Below are 12,450 nucleotides of genomic sequence, written 5' to 3' on the forward strand. Positions count from 1 at the left end.
TTACTCCATATTGGGATGCTGAAGGCTTACCCGGACACTCTCTCTTCCCACGAAAGGAACATAGGAGTTTTAGTCAATAGTGTGATGTCTGCTTGCAATAGGGGAAAAGAGCAGAAAGAATCAGATGTGGGTGCGGAGGACCAGGCTCTTACCTTCACCCATGCTCAGATCAATACAAATTTGACACAGAGCTACTTTTCATCTGCCTGCTCTCTGTTCCCTGGCAACCGGCACCAGAGCAGGGACTCCCAACTCCAGGAGCTGAATACAAACAGCCCAGCCTTTTTCAAGGGGTATTTCGTAAATTTGGAGTTAAGAGCTTACATCAAAGGGCAGTATCTATCCATCTTCTTCTTCGAGGAGGTAGTCTTGATTTGGGCTACGCATTAGAGTCACTTAGGGTGCTTTTAATAATCCTCATACCCAAGGCTCCCCACCAGACCATTGGCTCCCAGGTGATTCTAATGTGTGGCCAAGGTTGAGAACCACTGGCCAAATTATCACTGTAGGAAAGACCCACGGCCTAAGAGAGCACGGGAGAAGAATCCATAGATGCTGGCTGCCTTTCAGAAAAGTGTCTACAGGCTGAGAGCAGCCCTGGGATGTAGAGGGACAGAACAAATCCAGAAGGGTGGACTGGTGGACACAGAGCTCCACCAGGGCCAAGGGAGCACCGAGAAGGCACTGCACATGCGTAGTTTGGTCCCATCATCAAAAAGTAGTCCAAGATAATTTTGTATCTTTTACAAAATATCTTTCCAATAATTTTGCCAAATACAGGAGATGATTTCAAAGATGGTATTATCTGGTATTATTTTTAGTAGAAAAAATAAAAGGATCAGAAAACATCTTGCTTTCCTTTCAGCTCCTTAATGCACTCAGAGGACCATGAAAGGCAGGTTTTAGCAGGCTTTTGCACTTCGGTCTTTTCCAGGAAAGGTGGAATGCAGAGCAAGTTAATCAGAGAAAATCCATGTTTGCTTTGGGTTTAGGAATGGATTGAAGAGGGTCTCGGATGAAAGAGACTCTTTGCAAACAAAAAGAGCAGATAAATCCTTCCTCCTTCTTCACCCCCCACATCTTAACCACGGTCCGATCCGGGTCTAGAATTTTATTTTGTCAGTATCTGTGGAGCTGGTCCTCTGTGTATGAGGGATTTTGTCAGGGCCCTCATCAGCTACTGTTCCTAAACCCCAGCTTTCACCAGGCCACGTCCTCCTTAAGAGTCTGCAGCAACTCCTTGGGTCTCCTGAATAATCCTGACTTTTCCTCTTGGCTGAGAGTTATTCACTGTTGCCCTGAGCTCCTGGAACCCCCGCTGACAGTGGGCTTGGATCTGTGAATTATCTGCATCTACTTGGCTGGGTACCTTAGAACATCTGCACTCTCCTCATATCCGGCTGTTTCCTCCAACATATATGTTCCTAAGATCATCTGGAATAACAATCTCTCTAACATCTTCTTTGGTATATATAAAGAAGAAGACATTCGTTCTCTTAATTCCTTTCCACCATGAATGGAGTTTTAAAAATGTAACAATCATCACTGGGTCTGGCGATCCTTCATCTGACTTCCTCCTTTCTGAGGTATTTAAATGATCTTCGATCATGGAGTCTGAGTTTCTTTTTAAGATGCTACTCATCATTTTTATAGTATGTTTTATTTTTGTTAAATTTCCATACAAGCATTGTGTGATAGAAAGTTGAAAGCTTCTGATACGAAAGAGAATAAGAAAACAATGGAATTTATAATCGGGTACCCTTGGATGCTCAGGCTTGAACCTTCTGGGCTTTTTTTGACCCTCTTTCTCTTTGACTCTTCATCTGCGATCACCAGTTCAGTGGGTTCACCTCCAGATGATCTTTCCTGTCTCTGTTTCCTCATGCCCACTCCTTCAGCCACAGCCACTATGATCTCATGGACAATGGACAACGCCAAAAGCTTCCCATCTGGGTCTCCCTACTTCAGTCCCTCCCTTCCCCCAAATTCGTTTTCTTAAATTACCCCTTTGCATCATGTCACTCACACACGAATGTCTTCAATGTCTCCCTGCTTCATGCGTGATAAAGGACAAACTCATTTGCTTGGCATTCAAAGGCCTTCACAATTTGGACCCAACCAAACATTTTAGACATAATTATGATGCCCACTGTTATGAACCCACAATTGTTCCCCTGAGCCCAAGGCCCAGCTTAAGTGGCTCCTTTCCCCTTCCAGATTATTTCTTGGGCGCAGGAAGGAGGTCGCTTAGGGAAAGGGCACTGGAGCCCAGAGAAGTGGATTCTGCTCTTTTCTCTGCTGCTTCCTGGCTTCGCCAATCTGAGCAATCCCCTTCATCACTCAGTGCCTCATTTTCTCTTGTAAAACGAGAAGATTGGATTACAGGGGCGCTGAGGTCTTTTGGAGCTCTGCATTTTATCTCTGTATATCCTGGATTTATAGCACTTCAGGCAGGACTACTGATGGGCCATTTAATCTCCAGTGTTGATAACAGCTTGTGAACCGTTATTTGGTTCATGTGACATCTTTTGTATGCTGTATCTTAAACTTCGTTTCCTAAACTCAAAGTAGTTTTGTTTCTTCATTTTATGAAAGTGATACATGCTAATCCCTAAAAATCCATATGATACAGACACGTAAAAGGGAAAACTCCTCCTTTGGCCATAGGGAGGATCAGAGGGCTGTGAGGGCCCCTGAGAAGGGAGTGGCTGACCCGAAGTTTTGAGATGAAGTGTCCTGGGAACTGGATCCTGATGGGAAAATCAAAATTCAGCAGGCAAAAGAGTGAGGAACAGGAGCCAGGTGGCAGAAACAGCAGGTGCCAAGGCCCAGAGGTGAAACTGGCTGGTATGCTTGGGGTCTGGTGAGAAGCTGAGAGCAGCAGGATGTGGGGTGTTGGGGGAAGGGTGGAGTCATAGATGAGGCTGGAGGGTGGGGTCAGGCAGCAAGGGCCTTGTTAGTCAGGCCAAGGAGATGGGTTATAGGCAGCAGGAAGCCCCTGAAAACCTTTCCTCAGAGGTGTGCCCAGGTTAGGGTAGAAAAAGGGAGGAGGGGACACTGGTGGCTGGGAGACCGGTATGAAGGCAGCCCTCCTGGGCCCCAGCCCCAGTCCACGGTAGGGAGATACTAGAAGGATAACCTCAAGATGCCCTTTAGTGCCCCAGCTGGGCAGGGGGAAGAACTGATGGCTGCACAGTGGACCATACTGGGGTCTGAGGCAGAACAGATCCGCAATACTGGTCCTGTCTTCATTTAAAATGTCAATATTTTGGGGCATTTGGCTGGGTCATTCAGTGAAGCATCTGACTTGTGCTCAGGTCATAATCTCACAGGTCATGAGTTCCAGACCTGCATCAGCATGGAGCCTGCTTAGGATTCTCTCCTCTCTCTCTCTCACTCTCTCTCACCCTCCCTCCCCCACTCTCTCTCTCAAAATAAATTAAACAAAAAACAAAATAAATAAGTAAGTAAATAAACAATAACATTTCAATATTTTGTTCATCGTGAACTATTTTTTTTTGCCTTACTTTTGATTTTTAAAGTATTATCTTGAAATACTATTTAACTTACTGATGGGTGGAGGATTTCTTCTTAAAGTTTAATGTTATCATTTTTTTTTTTACATGAAACATGTATTTGTCTTCTTTAGTCTATAAACCCTGGATGAGTGCCCACGCTGGGAAAGTCAGGTGCCAGACACAGAGCTAACTAGCTTGAGCACAAATCCTTCCCCCTGGGAATGCAGGAAAAAGGTCCTGCCACCCCCTAATCTCATGACAAAAACCTTCTGGTTTATGTGAAACCAGAGGACAAACACAGAGACTGGGGGATTCTCTGATTTGCACAAAATATCTTCCTTTTGGATAATTTCTGTCTCAAAGCTGAAGTCTCTGGTTATGAACCATCATCTTGAAGCAGAATGCCACTTTTTAGTCACTAGTCTGCTATCTGCATGCGGCGGAGACTGTCCCATCCCACTGGCTGGCAGGCTTCCCTCCTCTGCCTCTCCAACCCTCTTCTAGTCCTGGCCCAGCTTCCTCATGTCCCTCCTTCCTGTGGCATCATTGGTGCTATATTTAGATTTGCAAATTCAGCAGCAGAGGGGGCTTCTTCCTTCTAGAAAGTGAGTCCGCACTGGAGATGGCACAAAAGTTTTGACAGCCCCTTCTGTGGTGAGGAAGCCCCCCAAGGATGAGTTAGCACCACCGTCCCATTTCACAGATGCAGATACCAAGGCCCAGAGAGATCATGACGCTTGTCTTGTCTCGGACCACACAGCTTGGAAACCCTGACTCCTAGGTTTGCCTGTCATTAAGGTAGTCACAGTGAGAGAAACTTTAGTAATATCGTGGATCAATCCCCTCTCGTTGTAAGGGAGGAAACTAAGTTCTAGAGAAATGTTGCCACTGCCCCAAGATTGATTAACAAAAGGGGCTCTTGGGTGGCTTGGTCGGTTGAGCATCTGACTTCGGCCCAGGTCATAATCCCGGGGTTCGTGAGTTCGGGCCCCACATCGAGCTCTGCACTGGTGGTGCAGAGCCTGCTTGGGATTCTCTCTCTCCCCTTCTCTCTCCCCCTCTCTCTCTTCCTCCCTGCCCGTGCATGCTCTCTCTCCCAAAATAAATTTCAAAAACTTAAAAAAAAAAAAAAAAGATTGATTAGCTAAAGATTCCCCCAGCTCTTTCCATCACACCCTGTTCTTTCCCTTTCCACACATGGCTTGGGTCTCCTGCCAGAGGCTCAGCTTTTCCGTTGCAGGGACTGCGTCTTCCACTTTCTTGTGCCACAGCCCAGAGCCACCATGAACAGTCCGTGCCCAGGAAGCCATGCCGGTGGTCACACTCAGATAATCGGTAGTTCAATAGTAAAAGCTGGCGCTTAGTGAGCCTGTGTTATGCGCCAGGTGCTTTGCATCTATTACTTCACTTAACCCTCGCGACCCTCTGAGGTAGGTCCTATTATTATCCGCATTTTTTACTGCAATTAAAAATAACTACACACCAGATTTATCATCTTAACTACCTCTAAGTGTCTAGATCAGTAGTGTTTTCGCCTATACATTGCATATTCACATTGTTGTGATTATCCCAGTTTTAATACATGAGAAAACATTCACTCAGAGAAGTTGAGTAATTTGTCCCATGTCCTACACCCAGTTGAGGACAGCTGGGATTCAAAGTGGGGCCTTTTGACTCCAGAGCCCATGCTCCCAACCACCCGTGGATAACCTATGCTGGCTTGTTTCAGCCTGACCCTTACCTGGGCAGGAGGGGCCATCACCATCGGCCTTTTTGGTCACCTCCATCTCTGTCCCTGGAGAAGGCATCCGATCCTTCCACCAAGCAAGCAGTCTTTACTGGGGACACATGTGCCCCCACCACCACCCTGCTGCTGGTCCCCAAGAGCTGACTTGTTGCTAGAGGGAAGCATGGGCTCTTAGGGGCCTGTCTCTATCTTTAAGGAGGGGCAGAAAACAAAGAGGACGGGACAGATGGCAGGAGGAGAGGCAGAGGGTAGTGCAGGCAGGTGGGGAGTGGGTAGGAACGCGGTCCAGGCCCTCTGGGGTCTGGGACCTCCTGAGAAGCAGGATGGCTGGACTCACGGAGGGAGACCAGGGCACCACGTGCCCATGTCCTTTCACGGCATCCTAGTGACAAAGACTGCCCAGGAGACCTGGCGTGGAGGGGTGCATGCAGCTTAACTGTTAGCAACTTGTTTCTGCGGTTCTTAACCACCGTTAACCAGAGAAATTAACTTGCAAGTTTCTCCAGACACTCTACCAGTTTTCTTTCTTTTCTTTCTACCGCGATCTGCAAATACTTTGTGGTTGTCTTTGGCATGTCTGAAGTGCTGATCTGTGTTATAAGTCCAATTGGGCTGACCTGCACAGGCAGGAGTAGGGATGATCCTATGAAGGCCCTGAGTCCTTTTTACAAATCCTGGCATGCTTTACCCTGTCAGAGGCAGTTAGGCACGGGGCACAGCACCCTGAGACTGATGAGGTGACAAAGGAAATAGGCTAAACTAGACTCAAGAAGTTCTTAGATGATCTGCCACTTGCTGTGATAGTTTCTACTGACTTGCGGGGACTGCAGGGACACACTTTCCTTCCTCCCAGCGCTGAGGAGGCCTTGCTGGTCCCCTCACTCAGCCACTCACGCAGCAGGGAGGGACTGGGGGGAAGGGAAATCTCTTCCAAAAAAACCATACATACATAAGCAGGTTGCAAAATGCAAAAAAATTACAGGAGGCTCCTGTGTCCACAGATGGCACAGACTGTTGGTTTGGAACAGTCCCCAGAGGTCATGTTATTTAATCCTGTCACTGTGCTTGGCTTTGACATGCTCTTTGTTCTAACAAGGTGCAGACAGCTGACATTTTGCTATGTTCACGGCCTCTCCTCAACCGGCATGAAAATTGCCCTGGGGAACTGATGATTCCCAAACAACAAATTTGTAAGACGATGATGTGATGTATAATTCTAATCACATTTCAGAACCTTCCGAAAATGTAATCTGTGTAATTCTAGAAAAGGAATGTGTTTTTAAGAATTTAAGCATGTTCTTTTATTTATTTATTTATTTATTTATTTATTTTCAGCGAGAGAGAGAGAGAGAGAGAGAGAGAGAGAGGTGGCGGGGAGAGACCGTGCGTGTGAGTTGGGGAAGGGCAAAGAGAATGAGAATCCTAAACAGGCTCTGTGCTCAGCAGGGGAGGGGGACTGGGGCAGGGGGAGGGGCTGACAGGATTGATCTTACTACCACGAGATCATGACCTAAACTGAAATCAAGAGTTGGATGCCTAACCAACTGACTGAGCCACCCAAGTAACCGAGCATGCTCATTTAAATTAAAAAAAAATTTTTTTTTTTAATTTATATATTTATTTTGAAGGAGACAGTGAGCAGGGGAGGGGGGGCAGGGAGAAAGAAAGAATCCCAAGCAGGCTCCATGCTGTCAGCCTAGAGCCCAATGCAGGGCTCGAACCCATGAGTTGTGAGATCATGACTTGATCAGAAACCAAGAGTCGGATGCCCAACCAACTGAGCCACCCAAGCACCCCAAGCATGTCCTTTTAAAGATTAACCTTGATGGGAAAAAAGGACTCTTGCCTATGTCTACATTGGCACAATATAATATTGTCACCCACTTATCTGGGCATCCCAGTTTGATAGTTAAAAGCAAAGATATTTTTCAGAGAGTAAAGAGTGATTTTGAGGAATGATATTTCTAGTACGTTGAAAAATTCGGCTCAGTTAAGCTCATTTCACTGGGATCTGAGTAACAAACCCTATTGGGGAATATCACATGTGGGGATTGAAGTGGAAAGAAGCCTTGTAATTCTTAAAAACCATCCAAAAATGCTTATTAATAATACGTGAAAACACACTTTGAAACAACATCTAATTGGTGAAAAAAAATATAGCACGGATCCCCAAGTATAATATTTTATGGTAAGTACAGAAAATAATTTCATTGTCACTTTTTTCTGTGGAGGCGAAATACACTGTGTAAAATTGACCATTTCTACCGTCTCGAAGTGTGCAATTGAGCAACTTCCTGACGGGGTGCAGCCACCACCGCTATCTAGTTGCAGAGGTTTTACATCACCCCAAAAGGAAACCTCATTCCCACAAAGAGGTCATTAGCAATTTTAAAGCAGATTTCCCCCCATTTTATTTGGAGGTATTTACACAAATACCTTTTGTTTTAATCGTTTTAAGAGGTTGTGTTTGGCATGCATCAGGTATATTAGGCCCAATCATCTGTGACTGGTTTGCAAATGTGATCATTTTTGAATGTGGAGAATGATATGAAATGAAATGAAAAGACTTTCTATTGTAAAAAAAAAAAAAAAAGAAAAAGAAAAAGACTTTGACCCTAAACAGGCTGTAAAGACTGCTTAAAAGGCACAATAGTCACAGATAACGACGAGGATCTGGTTTTCCAAGGATTTGGTATTTCATTTGCCATTTCCCTTTTGAAAGTATATTTCCCAAGTTTGTATTTTATCCCACCCATAGTTATTCGCACTAAAATAAGATAACTTTGGGGCGCCTGGGTGGCTCAGTCAGTTAAGTGTCTGACTTTGGCTCAGGTCATGATCTCACAGTTCGTGAGTTCGAGCCCCATGTCGGGCTCTGGGCTGACAGCTCGGAGCCTGGAGCCTGCTTCCGATTCTGTGTCTTCCTCTCTCTCTGCCCCTCCCCCACTCACACTCTGTCTCACTCTCTCTCAAAAAAAAAAACACCAAAAAACATTAAAATAAAAAAAATAAATAAATTAAAAAAATAAAATAACTTTCCTTCCGGCCAGGTACTGAGTGTGGACACTGATATGCTTCCTGTGCCTAAGAGATTATTCTTCATCCCATAGCAGTGAAGTTGTAAAGTAAACAACGACAACAAATTGAATGGGGGGGGGAGGGTCTCTCACCCTGTAGGGAGCATCCTTAACCACAGCCCCCCACCGCCAACTCCCTTTGCTTAGGCGTGGTCTCCCTCCTCCAAACTTTCCCTCCTTATCACCTGTTCTTTCCTGAACAAAGTCCCATTCTTCCAGCTAACACCTGTGGACTGAGCCACCTCTGTGCGGGAGAGAAAAGCCCAGCTATCTGCCCTCCAGCCGCAGGGATGTTGGTGACAGATAGTGCCTTAATGCCTTAACCTATTACCCTCGGTGAGCTTTCATTTTGAACCAGGACTCTGAGACACTGCCTTATCCCGCATGGATGCCTCTTTTTTTTTTTTTTTTTAATTTTTTTTTCAACGTTTTTTATTTATTTTTGGGACAGAGAGAGACAGAGCATGAACGGGGGAGGGGCAGAGAGAGAGGGAGACACAGAATCGGAAACAGGCTCCAGGCTCTGAGCCATCAGCCCAGAGCTTGACGTGGGGCTCGAACTCACGGACCGCGAGATCGTGACCTGGCTGAAGTCGGACGCTTAACCGACTGCGCCACCCAGGCGCCCCATGGATGCCTCTTTAATGACACAATTTGGGAAAGCCCCAGCCAGGAGGGATTTGGGGGAAGGAAGCATCCACGGATCTCTTCCTCTTTGTTTAACATATTCACTGCTACAACACCCCTGTTATGTTATATGTTATTATAATAATGTATGATATTACTTTCCAGATGAAAAGGTTGAGGCGAAAAGGGATTACATGACCCGTTCAAAGACCATGAGCGGGTAAGTACAGAGAAGTATTCAAATCCAGGCCTGCCTGATTTCAAAGATCCTATTCTTTCCAGTATGGCAAAAACACCTTTCTGAGCACTTCTTAAATTATACCACGTCGGTCCTGTATGCTCGGTCTATGCGTGAGACCAACTCTTCTCTTTATAATTACAGCTCACTCTCAGACTACACAAACGACTGTGGGAACGTTCTTGGAAAAATATGTATCCGTAGATATCAAATGTGCTGGGTCAGCACAGAATTCAAGTGCAGACCAGGAAACCTGTAAGAGCCTGAAATACTGACGGGCATGGTTCTGTAGGGGTTTCTGGGGTTTCTCACTAGTAAATTAGTTCTTTTAGTTAAAAAAAAATGTCTAGGGGCGCCTGGGTTAAGTGCCCAACTTTGGCTCAGGTCATGATCTCGCAGTTCGTGAATTCCAGCCACACATTGGGCTCTGTGCTGACGGCCTGGAGTCTGCTTTGGATTCTGTGTCTCCCTCTCTCTCTGCCCCTCCCTCACTCACACACTCTCTCTCTCTCAAGAAATAAATAAACATTAAAAAAAATTTTTTTAAATATCTAGGGCAAATACAGAATATAGACTAAGCTGGACCAACTTCTATTGGTCAACACCTGACACAGGGTAAAAAAAAAAAAAAAAAAAAAAAGAGGGGAGTGGCCTACGTACTCCCTTCTCCCAGCAGGCAAACAGGGAGCTACGGTTCTGGAGCAGGATCAGCTATGTGAGCTCCGACAGTGACTTCACCTCTCTGGGCCTTAGGTTTCTTGCCTCAGAAATAAAGTTGCTAAAGAGACGGCCTCCCAAGTCCTCGCCAGGAGACCTGTGTGATCTGGATGGGGTCTTCTCCGCTGCCGTCCGTGTCCTTCCACAGAGCAGGGGGAGCAGGCTCAGCTGGCGTGGCTCAGGGAACCTGTGACCAGAACTGACTACATCATTTCTAGGGGCCCAGGAAGTCCAGCAAGCGTGTGCAGTGAGAACACTGAAGCTGTCCTTGAGGCTTAGACACCAATGGCCTTGAGCAAACAGAGAGACACAGGGCCACCTTAAAGAAGCAGAAAGGCTGACACAGAAGAGGGGCTGACAGAGGGGAATCACGAAGCAAGAGACACACGCGTCCGATGGGGAGAGAGTGGCAGCCCCTCTGACCATTGTCCAGCAGAGACAGAGTCTGGTTAAGCAGACTCAGATGGTTTCCCTGGCAAGGTCATAGCCATAGTGGGCAAGGGCACTGCAGCCCTTTGGCTTGGAAGCAGGATCTGGGGTCACCCATGAGCCTGAGCATCTGACACTACAACACGCAGCAGCCCCACACCAGCCTGGACCCCTTGCACGCATACCCTCTCATCATTCCCAATAGTGTAAGAGGATCACACCAACTGCTCACCTCTGGATAAGATCAACACCAACTTAAAGAGTCATGGGAGGCTGGATAGAGGACTCCTTTCTACTAAAGCTGGAATAAACTCTTTTTTAAAAAAGTTCCACCCTCAAAACCCAGCCATCAGTTTCACAAAATATACACCAGTGGCCATGGGGAGATCAGGCAAGAAAGGGTGAATTGTGCTGCAGAAACTATCCAAGGTGATGTCAGAGTTATTTGGATCCGTGCCTCACAGTGCTGCAGCATTTTCACATGGGACTGAGAAGACATTAAAGGGTGGAACGATACACAGCATCTCATCCCCCACACCTCAACCTGTTTTTTATCCAGAAACATTCTACCCATGGACCTCAGGGCAATGCGTTCTGCTCTAGGACAGACACAGCGTATCCACCTCTGTCCAGAGTTTGGCCATAGGATCAGATCTATAAGCCCTTGGACTTCCTAATAGCTATGTTACCACTTAATTGGCTTTTTATCCCAACTCTAAGGATTTGCACTCATGGTTTACCTGGTCTGCTTACAGAGGTAGAAACAGAGACTATTCCAAGGTCTCTGGAGAGACCAACATATACCCCATTGGTGCATATCGTTTGTGAAATCTAGTTTTATTTGACCCTAAAATTTTTTTAAAATAGTAACTCATTGAAATATAGGCCCCAGCACCTCTAGCCCTTCTCCTAGGCAACCCCTCACCCAAACCGTCCCAGATAGAGGAATATCAGAAGGCTTATCAATTGCAAAGATATATATTCTAAGCTTTAAACACATACCATCTCTGTAAGAATATACAAATGAAGAGGGGCTTCCTGTTCGAGACAGAATTCATTTACTTGGCCTAAATCAGTTTCTCAACAGCAGCTCTATTGCAATTTTTGGCGATTCTTTGCTGTGAGTACTGCTCTGTAAGTGTAGGATGCTTACCAGCACCTCTGGCGTCTACCTGTTGGTGCCAGCAGCACCCCCTCCACATTTGTGATGATCAGGTGTCCCCTGGGGGACGAAAGTGCCCCTCGTGGAGAAGCACCGATCTAAATGATGCAGCCAGGCCTTCACGGAGGACAGCAGAAGGAGGCTTCCGTGGAGTCTTTAAAAAGCCAGAGACCTTTCCGTTTCCCTGCTACAAGCTATCATTCAATTTTTTTTTCTTATTCATATTCTTTGTTTTAAAGTTTACTTATTTATTTCGAGAGAGAAGTGAGCAAGCATGAGCGGGGGAGGGACAGAGAGAGAGGGAGAGAGAACCCCTAGTGGACTCTGTGCTGTCAGCGCAGAGCCCGACACGGGACTCCATCTCACAAACCATGAGACCATGACCCGAGCCAAAATCAAGACTTGACGCTCAACTGACTGACCCCCCCCCCAGGCGCCCCTCCTATTCGTATTCTTTAACCAGCCTAGATTCTGTGATGCTGCTGCATGTGGGCAAGAGGAAGATCCTCTTTGAAAATGAACCAAACAGTAAATTCTCCACTGAACAGATGAGGTTCGTCATCCGTGGGGGAAAATCAAGAGACTATCTGCAAATGTCTGCCTGAAGTTCTCTGGAGAGAACTACTCCAGAACTACTCTCTGGAGTAGTACCAGCCCAGTCTCCTCCAATTCCGTGATGTAGGAGTCTTGGCTGGAATGTAATTGTGGTTCCATCCTTGCGAACCTAATTAAGTGTATCACAGCCCACTTCGAGACCAGTTGCATGAAAAGAAGGAAGTTGTTCAGCTATGGTACCCTGGCGATCACTGGATCCAGGACAGAGGGTGCTTTGGACACGTGGACTCTGGTTTAGGGTTTTCCTGGTACAACCATGCCCAGAGTGGGTGAGAAAGAGTGCCCCGAGTTTCCCTAGCCAATGACCCTGAAAGCTACAA

At 46.3% G+C, this 12,450-nt stretch overlaps 1 protein-coding gene across 2 annotated transcripts in view; it reads right to left on the reverse strand.

The window, feature by feature from the left end:
• The window catches only part of BLNK (B cell linker), a 76,494-nt gene that overhangs the window by 59,169 nt on the left and 4,875 nt on the right, over window positions 1-12,450 (reverse strand). The gene's annotated exons all lie outside the window — the stretch shown is intronic.

The sequence above is a fragment of the Herpailurus yagouaroundi genome, unplaced genomic scaffold (genome assembly GCF_014898765.1).
Source record: "Herpailurus yagouaroundi ecotype Mexico unplaced genomic scaffold, PumYag 163, whole genome shotgun sequence".
NCBI classification, from domain to species: Eukaryota; Metazoa; Chordata; class Mammalia; order Carnivora; family Felidae; genus Herpailurus; species Herpailurus yagouaroundi.